At 46.6% G+C, this 18,341-nt stretch overlaps 1 pseudogene; it reads right to left on the reverse strand.

The window, feature by feature from the left end:
* Positions 1–1,111: 1,111 nt before the first annotated feature.
* On the reverse strand, positions 1,112–15,656 carry LOC130027594 (POU domain, class 5, transcription factor 1-like; annotated as a pseudogene).
* Positions 15,657–18,341: the final 2,685 nt, after the last annotated feature.

Below are 18,341 nucleotides of genomic sequence, written 5' to 3' on the forward strand. Positions count from 1 at the left end.
GAAATACCCCCCTGAAGGCCCTTAAGAGTTGGGGCCATCTACAAGTCCCAACACAATCCTTTTGACAAGCCCCGGGCAGCATCCTGGTTTGACAATGTATTGCTTTGCTACAAGTAGCTTCTTGATTTCTGAGTCATTCTGATCCAATCTTTTGGCATTTTGAGGTCACCTAATCAAGGCTGGCTTCTTGCTATCTGCCTTTGGTCCTTCTACTTCAAAGAATGAAGAGAACTTCAAGGAACCTTGAGATTTTGCTTCCTTACTTAGTGTTCAGTTGTTGCACCTGCCACAATTTAAATTTTTCTTATTTTTGGGGGGTGGTGGTGGTGGTGGTTGATTGGGCCATAAATGGAAGTGTTCAAGTGCTCAGGGCTTACTCCTGACTCTGTCCTCATGGGTCACTGCTAGCAGGGGTTGGGGGACCATATGGGATGCTGGGAATAGGGCGCAGATCACCCACATACAAGACAGGCACCTTATCTGCTATACTATCTCTCTGACCTCCCACCAAAATTTAGAATCTAATTTTGCCATACTCCAGCTCTTTCTTTTTCTGGTATTTTTTATTTTCAACTAAGAGCATCAAGCTAGAGGAAGAGGAAGAACGTCACTGAGGAAGGGGAGAAATAAGAGACCTTCTCAGCACTACGATGGATTTCAAGATGGAGACTTAAGCTGCAACTTACTAGCTAAGAACTTTTGAACAACATATTCTGAATCTTTATTTTATCCTTTACCAAAAATAAGATAATACCAGTTTTGTTTTCACACAGCAGCAAACAAGCAACCTGAAGAGACAAGATGATAATTCCACTTGCAAAGCATCACAAAGAACAAATTCCTTAGGAAGAAAGCTAATCAAGAAAGTAAAAGATTTATACACCGAAAACTACTTTTAAAAATTTCTGAGAGCCAGAGCGTTAGTACAGTGGGTAGGGTGTTTGCCTTGCATGTGGCTGACCGAGGTTCAATTCCTGGCATCCTATATGGTGCCTGGAGCACCTCTAGGAGTGATTCCTGAGTGCAGAGCCAAGAATAACACCTGAGCATCACTGAATGTGACCCCCAAAAGCCAAAAAAAAAAAACTGAAAGAAATTAACAAGGTTGAAATCAATGGAAAGGCATTCTGAGTTCATGAGCAGGAAGTCTTTGCTTTTTAAAGATCTCAGAACTACCTACATTGGTCTTTTGATACACTGTAATGACTACCAAATTGCCTCTCACTCAGTTCTCAATGCTCGTTTGCTTTCTCTTGCGGGCCTGCACAAGGGTCTCTGCTTTGCATATCTCCTGTAGATTTTCATTGTTGTCCGCTTCCTCCACCCACTTTTGCAGCAAGGGGCGCCGCAGCTTACACATGTTCTTGAAGCTGAGTTGCAGTGCCTCGAAACAGCAGATGGTTGGTTGGCTGAACACCTTCCCAAAGAGAACCCCCAGAGTGAGCCCCACATCGGCCTGGGTATATCCCAAGGTGATCCTCTTCTGATTCAGAAGCTTAGCAAACTGCTCAAGTTCCTTCTGTAGCACTTTGATGTACTGAGACTCCTCGGGGTTCTGCTCTAGCTTCTCCTTCTACAGCTTCACGGCCACTTGGGGAGCAACGCAAGGCTCCGGGGAGGCCCCTTCGGAGTTGCTCTCCGCCCCTGCGCCAGGCTCGCCGTCGGGCTGAGGGGTGTCCAGGCCAGCCTGGGGCACCAGCCCCATTCCCACCTGTGAGCCACAGTATGCCATCCCTCCACAGAACTCATACGGAGGGGGGTACGGGGGGATGCCCCACATCTCAGCGCCCGGGCCGACCCCCGGCCCAATCCCCGACTACCCTACTTTGGACAAACTGGCAGGCTATCGAATGTAACCTGTCCACACGGCAGAGTCTGGCAAACTCCACTCAAGTACATTGAATTGCAATTGGACCTAAATAGCCTAAATAATCTTGGAAAAGATGAGAACAATTGGAGAGCTCACTCCCCCAATTTCTAAAATTACTGCAAACTTATGGGAATTAAAACACTCTGATACTATAAGGATAGCCATATAGGTAAACACAATAGAATAGAAGGTCTAAAGTGAAACCCTCACATAAATGGCCAAAGGATTTTCTACATGGGCCCTAAATTCACCCAGTGATAAAGACAGTCCTTCAACACTAATGGAAAAATGGAACTTTTCCCCTTTCATTCCCTTTGTAGCTGCTGCTACTGAGATAAGTAGGCTTAAACAGTTTGGTCAAAGGCCACCAGAAGTACACCCCTTTGCATTCTGCATAGGTAGCGCTAGATTTCAAACCTCATACCTGAAAGGCAGGTGTTCTACAATTCAGCTATGCCTAGGCCTGCTAACTGGATATTTTTGTGAGGAGGGAGGTCCCACTCAGTAATGTTTTCGAGGGCTTACTCCTGACTCGGTGTTCAGGGATCACTCCTGGTGGCACTCAGGGAACCCTCTACAGGACTGGGAATTGAACTAAGGTTAGCTGCATGCAGAGCAAGTGCCTTAATCCCTGAATTATTCTCTGGAGCCCCAAACTGGACATTTTATAGGCAAAAGAATGAGAATTACTTGGGGACCAGAGTAGGGAGGACACTTGCCTCACATATGGCCAGTCTAGGTTCGATCTCTAGTACTCCATATGGTCCCTTGAGCCCCACTGGGAGTGACCCTGAGCACGGAGTGATCCCTGAGCACAGAGCCAGGAGTAAGCCCTGAGAACCACTGAGTGTGGTCCCCCAAAAATTAATTAAATAAGATGCTTAGAAAACTCTGGGGAAGCCTGTATAACATCAGATTTGTCATTCATGACTAGGACACCAAAATATAAGCAATAGAGAAAATATAAATTGTACTGTATCCAAAGTGAAGAAGATTTGTATACATAAAGGATTCTATCAATAAAGCAAAAAAGAACAATATACAGAATGGAGAACATATCTGCAAATTATATACCTGATAAGTGATTCATATCCAGAACCTATGAAGAACTTCTAAAACTCAAGAATGGCAATAACAAAACTTCATTACTTAATAGGGAAAAAAACCTTGAAAGCAGGTGTGGTAGGTGAGGGTGAAGAGATGGTATAGTGGGAAGGTGCTTGCCTTGCACACGGTGAACCCCAGTTCTACCCCAGACACTGCATACGGTCCCTCAAACACCTCAAGGAGAGATCCCTGAGCACAGAACAGGAATAACACCTGACCACAGTCACAGCCACTTATGACCACAAAGCAAAAGATTAGAATAAAAATAAAGACTCAGGGGCTGGAGCAATAGCACAGCGGGTAGGGCGTTTGCCTTGCACGCGGCCAACCCGGGTTCGATTCCCAGCATCCCATATGGTCCCCTGAGCACCGCCAGGGGTAATTCCTGAGCGCAGAGCCAGGTGTAACCCCTGTGCATTGCCGGGTGTGACCCAAAAAGAAAAAAAAATAAAGACTCAAATAGGGGTCAGGGAGGGCTCAGTGATAGAGTTCCATCCCTGGCACTCCCACATGCCAAGTGTGTCCCTGGCAGCACTGACCTTTGGAATTCCTAGTGCCACAGCACAGTGTGCAATATGAGGACCAGAGAGATGGTACAGCAGGTAAGGTGCTTGTCTTGTGCGCAGCTGACCCAGGTTCAATCCTCTACACATAAGGTCTTCAGAGCCCACCAGGAGTAAGCTCTGAGCACAGCTGAGTGTCCTCCCCCACCCCACCCACCCACACACGAAAAAAAACCCAAACAAAACCAAAAATAAACTAACAAAACAAATATGTGCAACCCAAGGTCAGAACAACCGGAACAACAAAGGGAAGAGGAGCAGAGCAGGGTGGGGAAAGACTTGTGCAGATGTTTCTCCAAAAGGGCAACAAGCGCATGAAAAAATGTCCACCACCATTAGACATCAGAGAAAAGCAAATCAAAACCACAGTGAGATGCCACATCACAACTACGAGAATGGCTATTCAAAAAACAAAACCAAACATGGCGCAACTGGAGAGGTCCTCCTAAGAAAACATACATCAAAAAGTTAAAAAAGTAGAACACAGAAAGTAGTCAAAGATGGGAAAGCCAATGCTTGTATGTATGGGGCCCTGGGTTTGACCTCCAGCACCAAAACAAAGAACTAAATATGGAAAATGGCCAGTGTTGGCAAGGATGCGGAGAAGTAGGGACCTTTGGGCTTGGCCATATTTAATTTTACTTTTTTTTTTTTTTGGAGGTGACCACACCCTGTTGGTGCTGGGGGTTACTCCCAGCTCAGTGCCCAGGGGTCACTCCCAGCGGGCCTCCCACATGCAAAGGATGCTGCCAGCCTGTTTCATTATTTCTTCAGTCTCACCACTGGGAATTTTAAATGTTACAAATGCTGTGGAAAAATTTAGTGGTTTCTTGCAAGGCTGAACATAGAACCCAGTGATAAACACATAATCATCAGTAGCATACAATAATACAGCCTAATAAAATATTGTTAGTAAAATGTGTAATATAATAACAACAAATATGTTGTCTATCAATTTCACTCCCAGGAATATGTCCATAAGAATTGAAAGTGGGAAGTCAAACATCTGTACACACAAATGAGCATTCACAGAAACATTATTCACAATAGTCAAGAAAGAGGTAGAAGAAAGAGGTAGAAGCAAGCGAAGTGTAGCAATGGATGATTGGTTAAATGAAATGTGGTGGGCCAGAGAGAAAGTACAAGAACTGAGAGTTTTGCATGCAGCTGACTCCAGTTCAATCCCCAGCCCTGCGTGGTCTTCCTACTACCACCAGGAGTAATTCTGAGCCCAGATCTGGGAGTAGCTACTCCCAAGTACTGCCAAGTATGATCTGAAATTACCCCCACTTTTTTTTTTGGTTAAAGAATTATCCTGGGGCCAGAGCAATGGTACAGTGGGTAGGTGTTTGCCTTGCATAAGAATGACCTGGATTCGATCTTCAGCATTCCATATGGCCTCTAGAGCCCACCAGGAGTGGTCCCTGAGCACAGAATCAGGAGTAAACCCCAAGCAGTGCCAGATATGACTCATAAAACAAAGCAAAAACTAAGCGAACAAAAAATTATACTTAAAAAAATAAACCCACAAAAGTGAAATATACACATAAAGGAATATTATTGGGCCATAAAAAATAGGCAAGAGAGATAATACAGCAGGTATTTGCCTTGCACAAAGCCAATCCATGTTGTATACCCAAGCTCCCATATGGTACCCTGAGCACTACCAGGAATAATTCCTAAGTGCGGAGCCAGGAGTAACCTCTGAGCATCACCAGATGTGGCCCAAACAAACAAAAGAAAATTTGACCAAGGGTATACAATGTAAATCTGTAAAACAGTGTGCTCAGTGAAGTAAGCTAGAAATAAAAAGACAAATGCATGAGCAACCTGCAATGGATACATTTATAAAGGCAGATCTAGAATATAGCTTGCTAGGCAGTCCAGTGGGTACAGAACTATGAAATACTGGGGGTGAGGGCATGGAGGTGGATATACAACATTATAAATACAGGTAATACCACTGAGTTGAGAGTTGAGTAGCTAGAATGCAACCATTACTTTATATATTTCTTATTGCAATTAAAAAGCTATAAGATTCATGCTAGGGGATTGTGGCTCAATGGGAAGGTGCCTGTCCTGCAGGTGCCAGACCACATTTTCCTCCCTGGCACCTGTCCTCATGCTGAGAGCAATCAGCACTGAATTGCACTTCCTGGAAACACAGACTGGCATGTGAGCACACCAGAAGTAAGAGTACCACCCCATCATCAAAATAACAACTGCAAAAGTAAAGGAAGGGCTAGGGCAGAAAATCAAGCTCATCACTACTTAGCTCTAAGGAACCTAAGAAAGAGTGATATCTTTGACTGAAAAGTGACACTGAGAAAGTTTGGTCTTTTCCAGGTCATGACAGTTCTGCTTTTTGCAACAGAATGCCATTTTTTTTTTCTCAGTAAATGACACTGATATTTCTCCAGCTGCTTGGGCTAAGAACTTGGAGTCTTCCTTAACTTGATTTTTTTTTTTATTTATTTATTGAATCACTGTGGGAAAGGTTACAAAGCTTTCAGGTTTATGTCTCAGTCATGCAAATATCAAACACATTTCCCTTTACCAATACTTATTTTTTACCATGAAGAACCCCAATAAAACCCCACCCCCCACCCCTCCCCGTCCCTGTGAGGCAGATGAATTCTAGTTAACACTCTATCTGCTTTGATTAGATTCATTGTTTCAATAAAAGATTCACCACTATTATTTAGAGTTTACCCCCCCCCCCCAAATCAGACATGCTGAAAAAGCATTGTGAAGTGATTTGCTTTCTACGGCTGGGTTCAAGAATTAAATGTTGGTTTTGGATTTCTGCTCTTTTACCTATTGACCCTGGAAGTATTTCTACTGAAAGTCAGATAGTTAAGAAATTGGTTTCTGTGTTCTGGAGTCCTGGCCGTGCTGGAGAGCCGCTCGCGGGGGGCAACCGGTGGCCTCGGTAGGGCGTGAAGGGTGGAGCGAAACGCCCCCCTTCCCATGAGGTTTTAGTCGCCCCCACACTCCCGGCTCATACCTGCTGTCCACAAGGCTCCCATGTGGCCGCCATCTTTCTTTCCAGAGAGGAGAGGGCGAATGGGGCAACACCCTTTCCCCTCCGGCAGACTTGATGGCCTGGATCAATGCATAGTCCGTTCACTTTTCTGCTCCAAGCTGCTGGGTTCTGCATTAAGTCCTTGTGCTTCTGGGGCCGTGGCCGTGCTGGAGAGCCGCTCGCGGGGGGCAACTGGTGACCTCGGTAGGGCGTGAAGGACGGACCAGAACGCCCCCCTTCCCATGAGGTTTTAGTCGCCCCCACACCCCCGGCTCATACCTGCTGTCCACAAGGCTCCCATGTGGCCACCATCTTTTTTTCCAGAGGGAGGAGGGCGGAAGGGAGCAACACCCTTTCCCCTCTGGGCAGAAATGATTGCCTGGATTAACGCATAGTCCTTTCACTTTTCTGCTCCAAGCTGCTGGGTTCTGCATTAGGTCATTGTGCTTCTGGGGCTGTGGCCGTGCTGGAGAGCCGCTCGTGGGGGGCAACTGGTGACCTCGGTAGGGCGTGAAGGACGGACCGGAACGCCCCCCTTCCCATGAGGTTTTAGTCACCCCCACACCCCCGGATCATACCTGCTGTCCACATGGCTCCCATGCGGCCGCCATCCTTCTTTCCAGAGAAGAGAGGGCGAATGGGGCAACACCCTTTCCCCTCCGGCAGACTTGATGGCCTGGATTAACGCATAGTCCTTTCACTTTTCTGCTCCAAGCTGCCGGGTTCTGCATTAAGTCCTTGTGCTTCTGGGACTGTGGCCGTGCTGGGGAGCCGCTCGTGGGGGACAACTGTTGACCTCGGTAGGGTGTGAAGGACAGACCGGAATGCCCCCCTTCTCGTGAAGTTTTAGTCGCCCCCCACACCCCTGGCTCATACCTGCTGTCCACAAGGCTCCCATGCGGCCGCCATCCTTCTTTCCAGAGAAGAGAGGGCGAATGGGGCAACACCCTTTCCCCTCTGGGCAGAAATGATGGCCTGGGTTAACTCATCGTCCGTTCACTTTTCTGCTCTAAGCTGCTGGTTTCTGCATTAAGTCCTTGTGTTTCTGGGGCTGTGGCCATGCTCCAAACTTAACTCTGATTTTCAGGGAGAAAGATTGGGTGGTTTATTTCTCATTGATCACTTTGTATATAGAGAGATGTCGCGCGGCCGCTTATGCGGCCGCGCGGTTTTGAGAAAAAGTCCTCGTTCCCGCATACTCGAGCTGTGTTTGTAGAGGCTTCTGGTCACCAGGGTTCCATCTGGGGGAGGCGGGATGCGGCGCCTACTCCATCTGGAACTTGCCGGTGCTCTCGGCTCTTTTTGGAACCTGTTTTTTCTTTTTTCTTTTCCTCCGGGATCCCGCACCCTCCATGTGTTCCTTCTCTTATTCTGAACGCTTCAAAGATCCTTAACTTGATTTTTTCTCTAATATTCCCTTACCCAATCCATTTGCATGTCCTGTCAGGTACCCCTTTGAAACTCATCTAAGTGCCAGCATCCCATCCTGGCTTCCCCAAGGGCCATGCTGGTCTGAGCCAGTGTCAGCTGTCAGCAGGGCGCTTCCAACAAGTGTTTCCAGAAGACAGTGCCCAGCTCTCTGACAGCCCATACCCAGATATCAGAGCCACACCTGTGTTCAAAACTCCCGGAGTGTATCTCATCAAACAGGGAATCCCCCAAATATGGCCAGAAATGACATCTCATCACCAAGTTGGGGGTAGCTGCAGTGCACTTCCGGGTGTGGCCCCAAACAAACAAACAAACAAAAAAGCCTAAGATGTATATCACAAATCACAAATCACCCTGTTAATCGTCAATTGCCTCGAGCAGGCCCCAGTAACGTCTCCTTCATCCTAGCCCTGAGATTATATTCAAGGCTCTTTAGCAAAATGAGACCCATCATTGTTACTGGTATTTGGCATATTGGGTACGCCACGGGGAGTTTGCCAGACTCTGACGTGTGGGCAGGCTACATTCGGTAAAAAAGATGTATATGATGGATATTATAAGATACTGATGAAAGAAAGGAAAGGAAAACTCTTGGAGAGATGGAAAGCCTCCATGTAGAGAAAGATGTCAATGTCTCCTAACTGAGTGTCTTAAATCTCTAAGTTGGGGTGTTTGTGTGTGTGTGTCTGTATGTGTTGGGTCACACCCAGCAATGGTCAGGGGTTACTACTGGCTCTGCACTCAGGAATTACTCCTGGTGGTGTTTGAGGGACGATATGGGATGCTGGGGATCAAACCTAGGTTGACCATGTGCAAGGCAAATGCCCTACCCGCTATACTATTGCTCCGGCCCCAACCTCTAAGTTTAACACAGTTCTTTTTGTTTGGTTTGGTTCTCTCAGGCCATCCGAAAGGAACTGCTCCTGATGGTGCTCAGGGGGACCAAGTGGGGCAGAGATCAAACCCAGGCCTCTCACATGCAAAGGATGCAGTCTAGCCCCTTGACGGATGTCCTTGGCCCTCATTTCTTGATGTTTTTTAAATTGCAAAAGTTTCATTTTAATGATCAGTAATAAATATTGCACACAGACACAAGAGAAAAATCCAGAGAAGTATGTTCTTCAATACACATTTTCAAAACATGGTACCTATATATCCTTTATTTAGAAAAGAATCTGCTATTGGTCCACAACCGCTATGCACGTTCTCTGTGACTCTAGCAAATAACCAGGAGTCAAGACCACAAAATAACTTCATTTCCTGACATTAAAGCTTCCTATATGGCGACAGGAGTCAAGACAGTGTGGTACAGGTAGACAGAGACACTTTGATGAACAATGAAACCGAACAATGAACTCAAAATATGACCACAATTGGGGCCACAGCGATAGTACAGCAGGTTGGGCATTTGCCTTGCACACTGCAACCCAGGTTCAATCCCTGTCATCCCATATATCCCATATGGTCCCCCAAGCACCGCCAGGAGTAATTGCAGGGTGCAGAGCCAGGATAAACCCTGAGCTAGGTGTGGCCCAAAATGCGATATTATATATAATATATATGACCACAATTAATTTTTAACAAAGTTGCAAAAGAAATTCAGTGGAGGGGGATAACTCTTTAAATAAATGGTGCTAGAGGGGGGCAGAGAGATAGTACAGTGTGTATGGTGCTTACCTTGAATGGTAACACAGTTCGATCCCTGGCACCCCGTTTGGTCCCCAGAGTAAGCCAGGAGTAAGCCTTTTGCACTACTGGGTATGGCCCCCCAAAACAAAATGACAACAGAAAACAGAACAAACAAACAAAATTCTAAAATAAATCATAGAATTAAATGCAATTGTAAAACTATAAAACTTCTGGGAAAGAATATAGGAGAGATTTTTCAGCACCCATGATTAAAAAGTTCATAGGTTCATACCAAAAGTTTGGCCCACATGCAGAAAATTTCATAAGTTTGATCATAATAAACAACTTTAGCTCTGTAAAGGAACATTGTTAGGAAAATGAAAAAGACAAATTACAGACTGAGAGAAAATGTTTGCAAATCACATATCCAACAAAAATCAAGTATCTGGAATATATAAAAAACTCTCAAAACTCAACATTAAAAAATAAACAATCTAATTAGAATATGGGCCAAAGACATGCACAGACATTTCACCAAAGAGACTATATCGGTGGCAAACAAACAATGTGAGAGTACATTCAACATCATTAGCCATTAGAAAAATGCAAATTAAACCACAAAGAGATAACAGGACATATTTATCAAAATGAAAAAGCAGTGATTAACCCCAATGTTGGCAGGGATGTAGAGAAACTGGATAACTCATACACTGCTGGAGAATCCAAAATAATATAAGCACTCTGGAAAACAGTTTGCCCATTTCTGAAAACAAAAACCCCAAACCATAATGCACTTATCATACAACCCAGTAATCACACGCTTGGGCTTTAAGCCAAGAGAAATGAAGACTTACTTTCACGCAGGAACTTGCATATGAATGTTCGCGGCAGTTTTATTTGCAGTTAGTGCAAAACTGGAAATTAACCAAAGTCTTCTAATGGTGAATTGTTAAACTGTGGTCCACCTATACCTAAAAAGACTTCTAGACAGAGATAGAAAGGCAAGAGAAACAATTTAGACACAAAACAATGTGGATAGCTCTTAAGGAAATGATTGAAAATTTTTTTTAAAAATAAAGAAAAAGAAAAAGTAAATCTCAAAAGGAGACCTCCTTCAAGCTTCCATTTATGTAACACACATGAAAATAACATAATTATAGCGATGGAGCATAGATTAGTGGCTGCCAGAGGTTGGAAAGAGTGGGGAGGATAGGTGTGCTGGGGACAGAGATAACTCCAGTATGTCTGGGGTATTTGTTTTATTGAGAGAGAATTCATGTGCGCCATTCAGGACCTCGATTAACTGAGGGTCATTGCACAAGACAACACATGTGATAACATTGTATAGGACTAGGCACACACACTCAGACGCATCCAGGAGTAACTGGGGGGGGGGGGAACTGGTGAATACACACCCACAACTGTATGGTGGAATTGAATAAGCTATATAAATTGTACGAGTGTCAGTGCTTTGACTTCAATACTGTACTATCAGTGCCCGAGGATGAGCTGTTCTAACACTGTGGCAGCTTAGGGACTGGCACAAGAGGACACCTAGAAATTACTTTGCAACCTTCTGTGAGGGTATGATTATTTCAAAGTGAAATGCCTATAAAGACAAAAGACCTTCTTAACTGCATCATCCAAATAGCTTCTTTTCCATCATCTGACTCTTGAGCCTGCTCTATTTTTTCTTCCTATCGTATAGCTAACATTGGAGTCAAAACCGGCCTCTTGGGGCTAAAGTGATAGTACAGTGGGTAGGGCATTTGCCTTGCATGCGGCCGACCCGGGTTCGATTCCCAGCATCCCATATGGTCCCCTGAGCACCGCCAGGAGTAATTCCTGAGTGCATGAGCCAGGAGTAACCCCTGTGCATCGCCAGGTGTGACCCAAAAGGCAAGGAAAAAAAAAGGCCTCTTCCATAGAATTTGGAAGACATTTGCACTTTCACTGTTTGCCCACTGTGAGAGAGGCACTAGGCACTTTATCTCTGTTGAGTGAATGAATGACTTTACCAAGGCACCTGTAGGTGTCTATTGTGTTTATTATTGACACATAAATTGGACCTTACAGCCTCCTGCCAGAAACAACACTTTTATTAAGAATCCACCCCCGGGCTCTCCATTAGGAGGAATTTCAATCACCTTTTCCTAGTGATTATAATTTAACAAAGGCAGCTCTCTAACGGGGAATAGTCATTTGATTCCATTCTGTTCATTCCTCCCAGTTCCAAATAGGTCCTTGGGGAATAGGTCTTCATTTGGTATCTCTGTGGAATAGTTAAACCATTAGCTATGAGAAGGCAGCTAAATAAAGTCCTTGAATCTGATGAGTTAAGCTGGGTGCTTCTCATAAAGAGCTTCTGAAAGTCAAGGCTTCCGATTAAGCAAGTGATTCTCCAAGCTAAGAAGGAACAGTATAAAGAAAGATCATAAAATTCTCAGCCATAGTGCTGGAGTGATAGTACAGCAGGTAGGGCATTTGCCTTGCATGCAGCCAACCCGGGTTTGATTCCCAGCATTCCAGATGGTCCCCCGAGCACGGCCAGGAGTAATTCCTGAGTGCAGAGCCAGGAGTAACCCCTGAGCAGTGCCGGGTGTGATCCAAAAAGAAAAAAAATTCTCAGCCATCCCTCTCACTACAAATGATCATAATATAGTATACTGTGCCTCCATGATAAGCAAAGCAATGTGGGTAAGAGATGATCCCATCATAATTCCCAGAAGCTGTGACTATGCTTCTCCATACAGCAAAAGGGACTTTGCAGATGAACGGGATCAAGATTCAGGACCTTGACTGAGATGGGGAAAAGAGCCTGGATTCTGCATGTGGGCCCGATCTAAAAGTACCAATCCTGAAAAGCAGAGAACCTTTCTTGGCTGCAGAAAACATGACAGATGGCATGGTGAGAATGACTTTATCGACTGTTGTTGGCTTTGAAGATAGAATAAGGGGGTTTTAAGAAGCTGGAAGAGGCAAGGCTAGAGATTCTCCCCCGGGAACTTCCAGAAAGAAACACAGCTCTACCCACACCTTGGTTTTTAGTCCAGTAAGATCCCTACCAGAGTCTGTTCTACTGAACCGGAAGAGATTTTTTATGCTGTTTCAAGCATGGTGAAAGAGTTGTTGCAGCTCTCAGAGAAAATAGAGTAGCTTCCTCTATTATAGTTTTTCTGTTGGCTTTGCTTATAAGTAACAGAAATCAAACTGAGCTTCCTTAAACAAACAAAGTAGGCTTTTCTCCGAGCATAGAATGGTGAGGGGAGCCCAAGGAAGGCCTGCCATAGAGCTTCAAAGAGCTAGTTAAGAGCCAGGTAGGGGCTGGAGTCATAACACAGCTGATAGGGCGCTTCCCTTGCATGTGGCTGACCTGGGTTTGCTACCTGATGACCTGATACCTGATCCACCAGGATCACTGCCTGAGCCCCTCCAGGAATGATCCCGGAGCATAGAGCCAATAATAAACCCTGAGCACTGCTGGGTATGGCTAGAATAATAGAACAACAAAACACAAGAACACAGTAGATGTTTCCTCGGCCCCAGTTATCCATCTCCCTGTCTCCCTACCCCATGCTCCATCTGTTTCCTCCTCCTCTTTCTGTAAATAAACAGAAATAAATCCTTGAGTAGACTGAAGTGGACTGAGTCTCAGCCTCCCTGAGACTCCTCTCTCTGTATCAGACCATCCTGGTGTGTCTAGAATTCCATTCTTAATCCCAAAGCTTCAGGGAAGGCACTCTGGTGGCCAGAGTTTGGGTTAGTTACTTGCTGTATATTCAACTACATCTTTCTCCTCTCCATTTGCCACCCCTCAAAGAAGAAATATAGTTTAAGGCCGTACCTCCCTGGTAGCTCAAAACTTGAACTCATTTGGCACAAGGGCAGTTGTAGATGAAATTAGTAAAGACCAGATTATTTATAAGAGGAAACTGGGACCTATACATGAAAGGAAGATCAGTACATGGAGGCTGCCCTGAAGTGCTGGTAAGTTGAGGAATGCCTGTGGCTCCCCCAAGCTGGGAGAGGCCAGGAAGACTCTTCAGAGGCATTGGAGGGACTGTGACTCTGCCTGCACATTGATTTGGGGAATGGGGTTAAGGTCTCTGGGGAGACCAGACATTTCCTTTTTTTTTTTTTTGGCCCATACCTGGCTGTGCTCAAGGCTTACTCCTGGTTCTCTGTTCAGGGTTTGATTCACTCCCACTCCTGGTGCTGTGCTGGGGACCATATATGGTACCAGAAATTAAATTGCGATTGGCAGCCAACAAGACAAGTGCCTTAACCTGTATGATCTCTCTGGCCCCACCTTCTGTTGTTTAAAGCCCACCCTGTTTGTGGTTCTAACATCAGCTGAACGATACTGATCTAGTGCCCAAGCAACAAAGACTTCTCTAGAGGACCAATCTTAGCACACACACACATGGTCCCCAGACTCATTCCTATGGTTTGAGTAGGATTGGCCAGTTACAAAGTAGGAAAAATCCCTGTGAGTAGGGCAGATACATGGAAAAGCTGATCATTACAGTTTGGTGCCCTCCAGTGAGGACAAATTTGATATTCTGATTCTCACTTGGTTGTTGTTTCTGCTTTAAAATATTTCACTTAAACCTTCTAGAATGTATTGTCATATACTGTGCAGCTATTTCTTTTGAACAGTGGGGTCTGTGTGTCCTCACAAGGATATTTGTGATTACCCCTTCCTCTCTTCACTGTGTTATTTCTCCATCAGTAAGTACTGATAAATGAAAATAAATCTGGAATCTCTATGCTATTGCATTTTTCTGAGTGACTTACTAGGTTCCTGGTGCGTACTGATAAGTCTCTAGAGGCTTAATTTCCAACATGAATTCTAGAATTCATGTTGGGTACCCTCACTTTATCCTCTCTATTTTACTTAGGACAACTGGAATATTTGATTACTCTTGACTTATTGGAGGGGATGGATGGGCAGAAGGTTTGCAAAATGTTTCTAAATTTCCCTCCTTTTTTAAGAATGGGCCAGAAGAACTCTTGTGGGGGAAAAAATGGTCTGTTCCTCTTTGGGAAGGCTCTGTTAACATAGATGTTCTTCAGAATGAAAAGTCAGAATATAGCAAAGGACTTGCCCAGGAACGTTGGTAATGAAGATGTGCATGGTACACGGTAAGCACACAATAAATTTTGGGTGGTTATTTAAATAAAGACCAATAACCTACCTCAAACTCTTGCCAGGATGCAACATTAGCTTATCCAGAAGCTTATCCCATTAAAAAAATGTGCCGAGGGTCTGGAGTGATAGTGCAGCAAATAGGGTGTTTGCCCTGCATGCAGCAGACCCAGGTTTGATCCCTGGAGTAATTCCTGAGTGCAGAACCAGGATCCTCAGCATCGCTGGGTACAGACCCCAAACAAAAGAAAAGTGCCTATACCAGTCCCTGGAACTTGTGTTTATGTTCCCTTACAGGACAGAAGGACTTTATAGATGTGGTCAAATGAAAAAACTTAAAATGGGAAAACAATCCTGGGAAATCTAGGTGGTCCCTTGATCAGGTCAAGTGTCCTCCAAGAGTCAGAGCGAAAGGATTTATGACCACAGCAGTGGTGCGTGAAGTGATGTGCTGACAACAGGAAGAGGCCAGGATGAAGGACTACAAGTCTCTTCTTAGAAGCAGAGTGTGGATTCCCTCAGCACCCAGAAAGACTGCACCCCTGCTCATATCTTGAGTTTCATCCCATCACACCCTTTTCAGACGTTCAACTTGCAGAAGTATAAGATGACAGATGTGCATGTAAAGGGTTGCTAAACTCAAGTGGTCATGTTTCACAGCAGAGAACAAAAAAATGAACACAGAGGGTCAGAATTCTCTGGACATTCCATCAGACGCATACTCTTGGACTCCAGGTTTTACTGAAATGTAGGGCAGAGGCCATAGGAACCTGCTAGTACCAGTAGTGCCAAACCAGTCAGATTCTCACCATCCTTCAGGCCTTTCCTCTCTGCTTCTGCCCCTCTAGTGTGATTGCTGCTGCGTGGAGAATCTTCTTCCATACATCAACTATCACCTAAGGTGTTTCTAAGCAATTGTTGTTAACCCCACTAGCTTAAGGCCCAGGTTATTAGAAACAGAACTTTGGGAACAAGTTAAATTGAAATAAGAAAAAACATGGAGAAACTTTATAAAAATAGAAACTATCCCCTCCCTTTTTTTTTTCTTCACTCTCAGCATCAGGCCAAAGAGAAAGCAAGCTAGAGGTTAGAACCAAAGACACAGAGAAAAGAATTTAGGTAGGAATTGTGGGCAGCATTCTAAACTCAACATTTTGCTCTGGACTCTGGCAGAAATTCCATGCCCTTTCGTCCAAGCCCGGAAGACTAGATTCCCAAAGACAGTTGAGCCCTGGTAACGGCGGTGTAATCGGGAGTTAAAGAAATCTGAATTTGAATCCTGGTTCATTGAACCACCGGCTTCTTCCTAAGAGGCACCACCAAATGAGCCCCCTTACTGGGAGAGCTCCTCCGAACACTCGCTACTCAGGAAGGGGTTTCATCACCCCAACTCCTAACTCGGAATGTGGGTTTCTGGGTCCAATAAATAAATAAATAAATAAATAAATAAATAAATAAATAAATAAAACCCCCAAAATATACAATGTCTTTGTATATGCATGTCTTTGGAGCTTGGAAGGGGAGAAAAAGTGTGCCCCTTTTTACCTTTCTGGCTCAGAAAAAAAAATTAAAAGCCTTTATTACTTTCTTTTTATAATTCGTGATTTTCCCCCCCCTTTCTTTCTGTTCTGTGAGTAGCGGGAACGAAACTTTGGCTGCGGGCCCCAGGCTGCTGGAGCGGGAGGCTGGCTTCGGAGACACCGGGCGCGGGGGCGGACCAAAATGCGTCTCCCCAGTGAGCAGCGAGTCCTTCCAGGCTCCCTGGCCGGACCCCACCTAGGGGTCGGCGCGGGGGTGGGGGCAAGGCAAAAAGACCCCAGGCGGCACTGGCGGATAAACGGGGCGCGGCCGCCCAGCCCCCAGCGTTTCTGGGCCAGGGCGGTGCAGGCGCGGGCCGGGCTGCGGCGGGGGCGGGGACCACCCAGGGCGCCGCGCGGCCCCGCCCAGGCCCCGCCCCCGACGCGCCCCGACACGCCCCCGCAGTCCCGGCGCGCTCCGCCCCGCGCGCGCGAACCCTGCTCCCGCGCCCCAAGTTTGGGAGCCAGATGGCCAACGGGTTCCCGGTTTCTTCTGAGCGGGTGGCGAGGATGGTCTCCTCCTTGTTCCTTCCCCTGCAGCGAATTTCCCAGGCCAGTCGTCCCCAAACTCCCATCCAAAAAAGTTTTGGGGTGGCACATTTGTTTTTTGTTTTAAATTCGCTGTACTTCGGCAACAAAAAATCAAGTTCCATCTGATCGGGAGGGGCGGACGCCGTTCCCTGATCAGAACTGGGCCTCTCAATCTAGACCCGAGGGCTGCGGGAGGAGGTAGCGCAGCGTCAGCTCGAGACCACTGGGGCGACTCCCGGGGTTCTCCAGGCCCTGGGTGGGGGGAGGGGGGCGGGGAGGAGGACCCGCGGGCTGGGCCCGGCTGCACCTGCCCCGCCTCCTTCTCCTACTAGTTGCCAGAATGGAAAATTCATGGAGTCTACCTTAGCCCAGGTCAACAAACTTTTATTGCCATTTCTGGCTCCCCCCAGTCCCAGGCAAAATCCCTGCTTTTTAAAAAATATCTTTTTTTTTTTTGCGGGGGGAGGGGCGCGGGGGCCACACCTGGAGGTGCTTAGGCGCTTACTCCTGGCTCATCGCTCGCTCCCTGGTCCCTCCTGGGATGCTCAGGGGACCTTGTTCCGGCGGAATGAACCCGGACCGCCTGCGTAGGAGGCATATGTTCCAGCTCCAGCCAGACCCCTGCTTCCAATTCTCTAGAAATACTGCGGCGGGTGCAGAGGGAGTAACGGGGGGTGGGGTGGTCGGGGCTGAGGTGGAGGCTGGGAAGTACCAGCTGGCAGCCACGGCCCAGGAAAGGCTAAGGAAAGCCCACTTGCTGGAGAGGGACGGCCAGACAGGGAAGGAATTCAAGGGCAGTATGGCCCAGTCCCACCTCTGCTGGCAGTGGCATAGAGAGACCATGGTTCTGAGTGTTTTTCAAAAGGGAGGTGGGGGGGGGGGGGACGATGAATTTGGCTGCCATGTTTCCATGGCAATGAAGGAGCCTGGGGATGTAGCTGCAGGCTCACTACCTCGGGGATGGCAGAGCAGTAAGCAGCCTTCCCCCTTCCTCCCCCACCCGGGGTGCTCACAGCCCCCCAGCGTGCAGCCTTACCCCCTCAAGCTGCCTCTGTGCCCACCCGGCTTCAGGCAGGGCTGGCTGGCAGCAGGCGGCATCCGCCAGCACGCCAGTCAAACCCAGGAGTTGTTGGTTGCCGGGGTCTTGACAAAAAAGCAACAGCTGAGTATTTCCAGGAGCCCCGCACCTGCTGTTTCCCAAACAGCACTGCCCAGAACCAAACTTAACACGAAACAAAACACAGACCCAACTGCAAACAATATAAAAAGAACTCTTAACAATGCAGAGGGCTAGGACGGGGCGAGGAGGGCCGTCCTCCCCACACACCGGCGCCGGCCACCTGCGCACCCTGCCTACTGCCCACCCGTCTGGAGTTCGTTTCTTCCCACGGCACTGTCTCTGCGTGGCTGGAACCCCATCTCCATGGGTGCCATGAGCCCAGAGCTGGGAAGTTCCTCT

The sequence above is a fragment of the Sorex fumeus genome, unplaced genomic scaffold (assembly GCF_029834395.1).
Source record: "Sorex fumeus unplaced genomic scaffold, SorFum_2.1 ptg000037l, whole genome shotgun sequence".
Lineage (NCBI taxonomy): Eukaryota > Metazoa > Chordata > Mammalia > Eulipotyphla > Soricidae > Sorex > Sorex fumeus.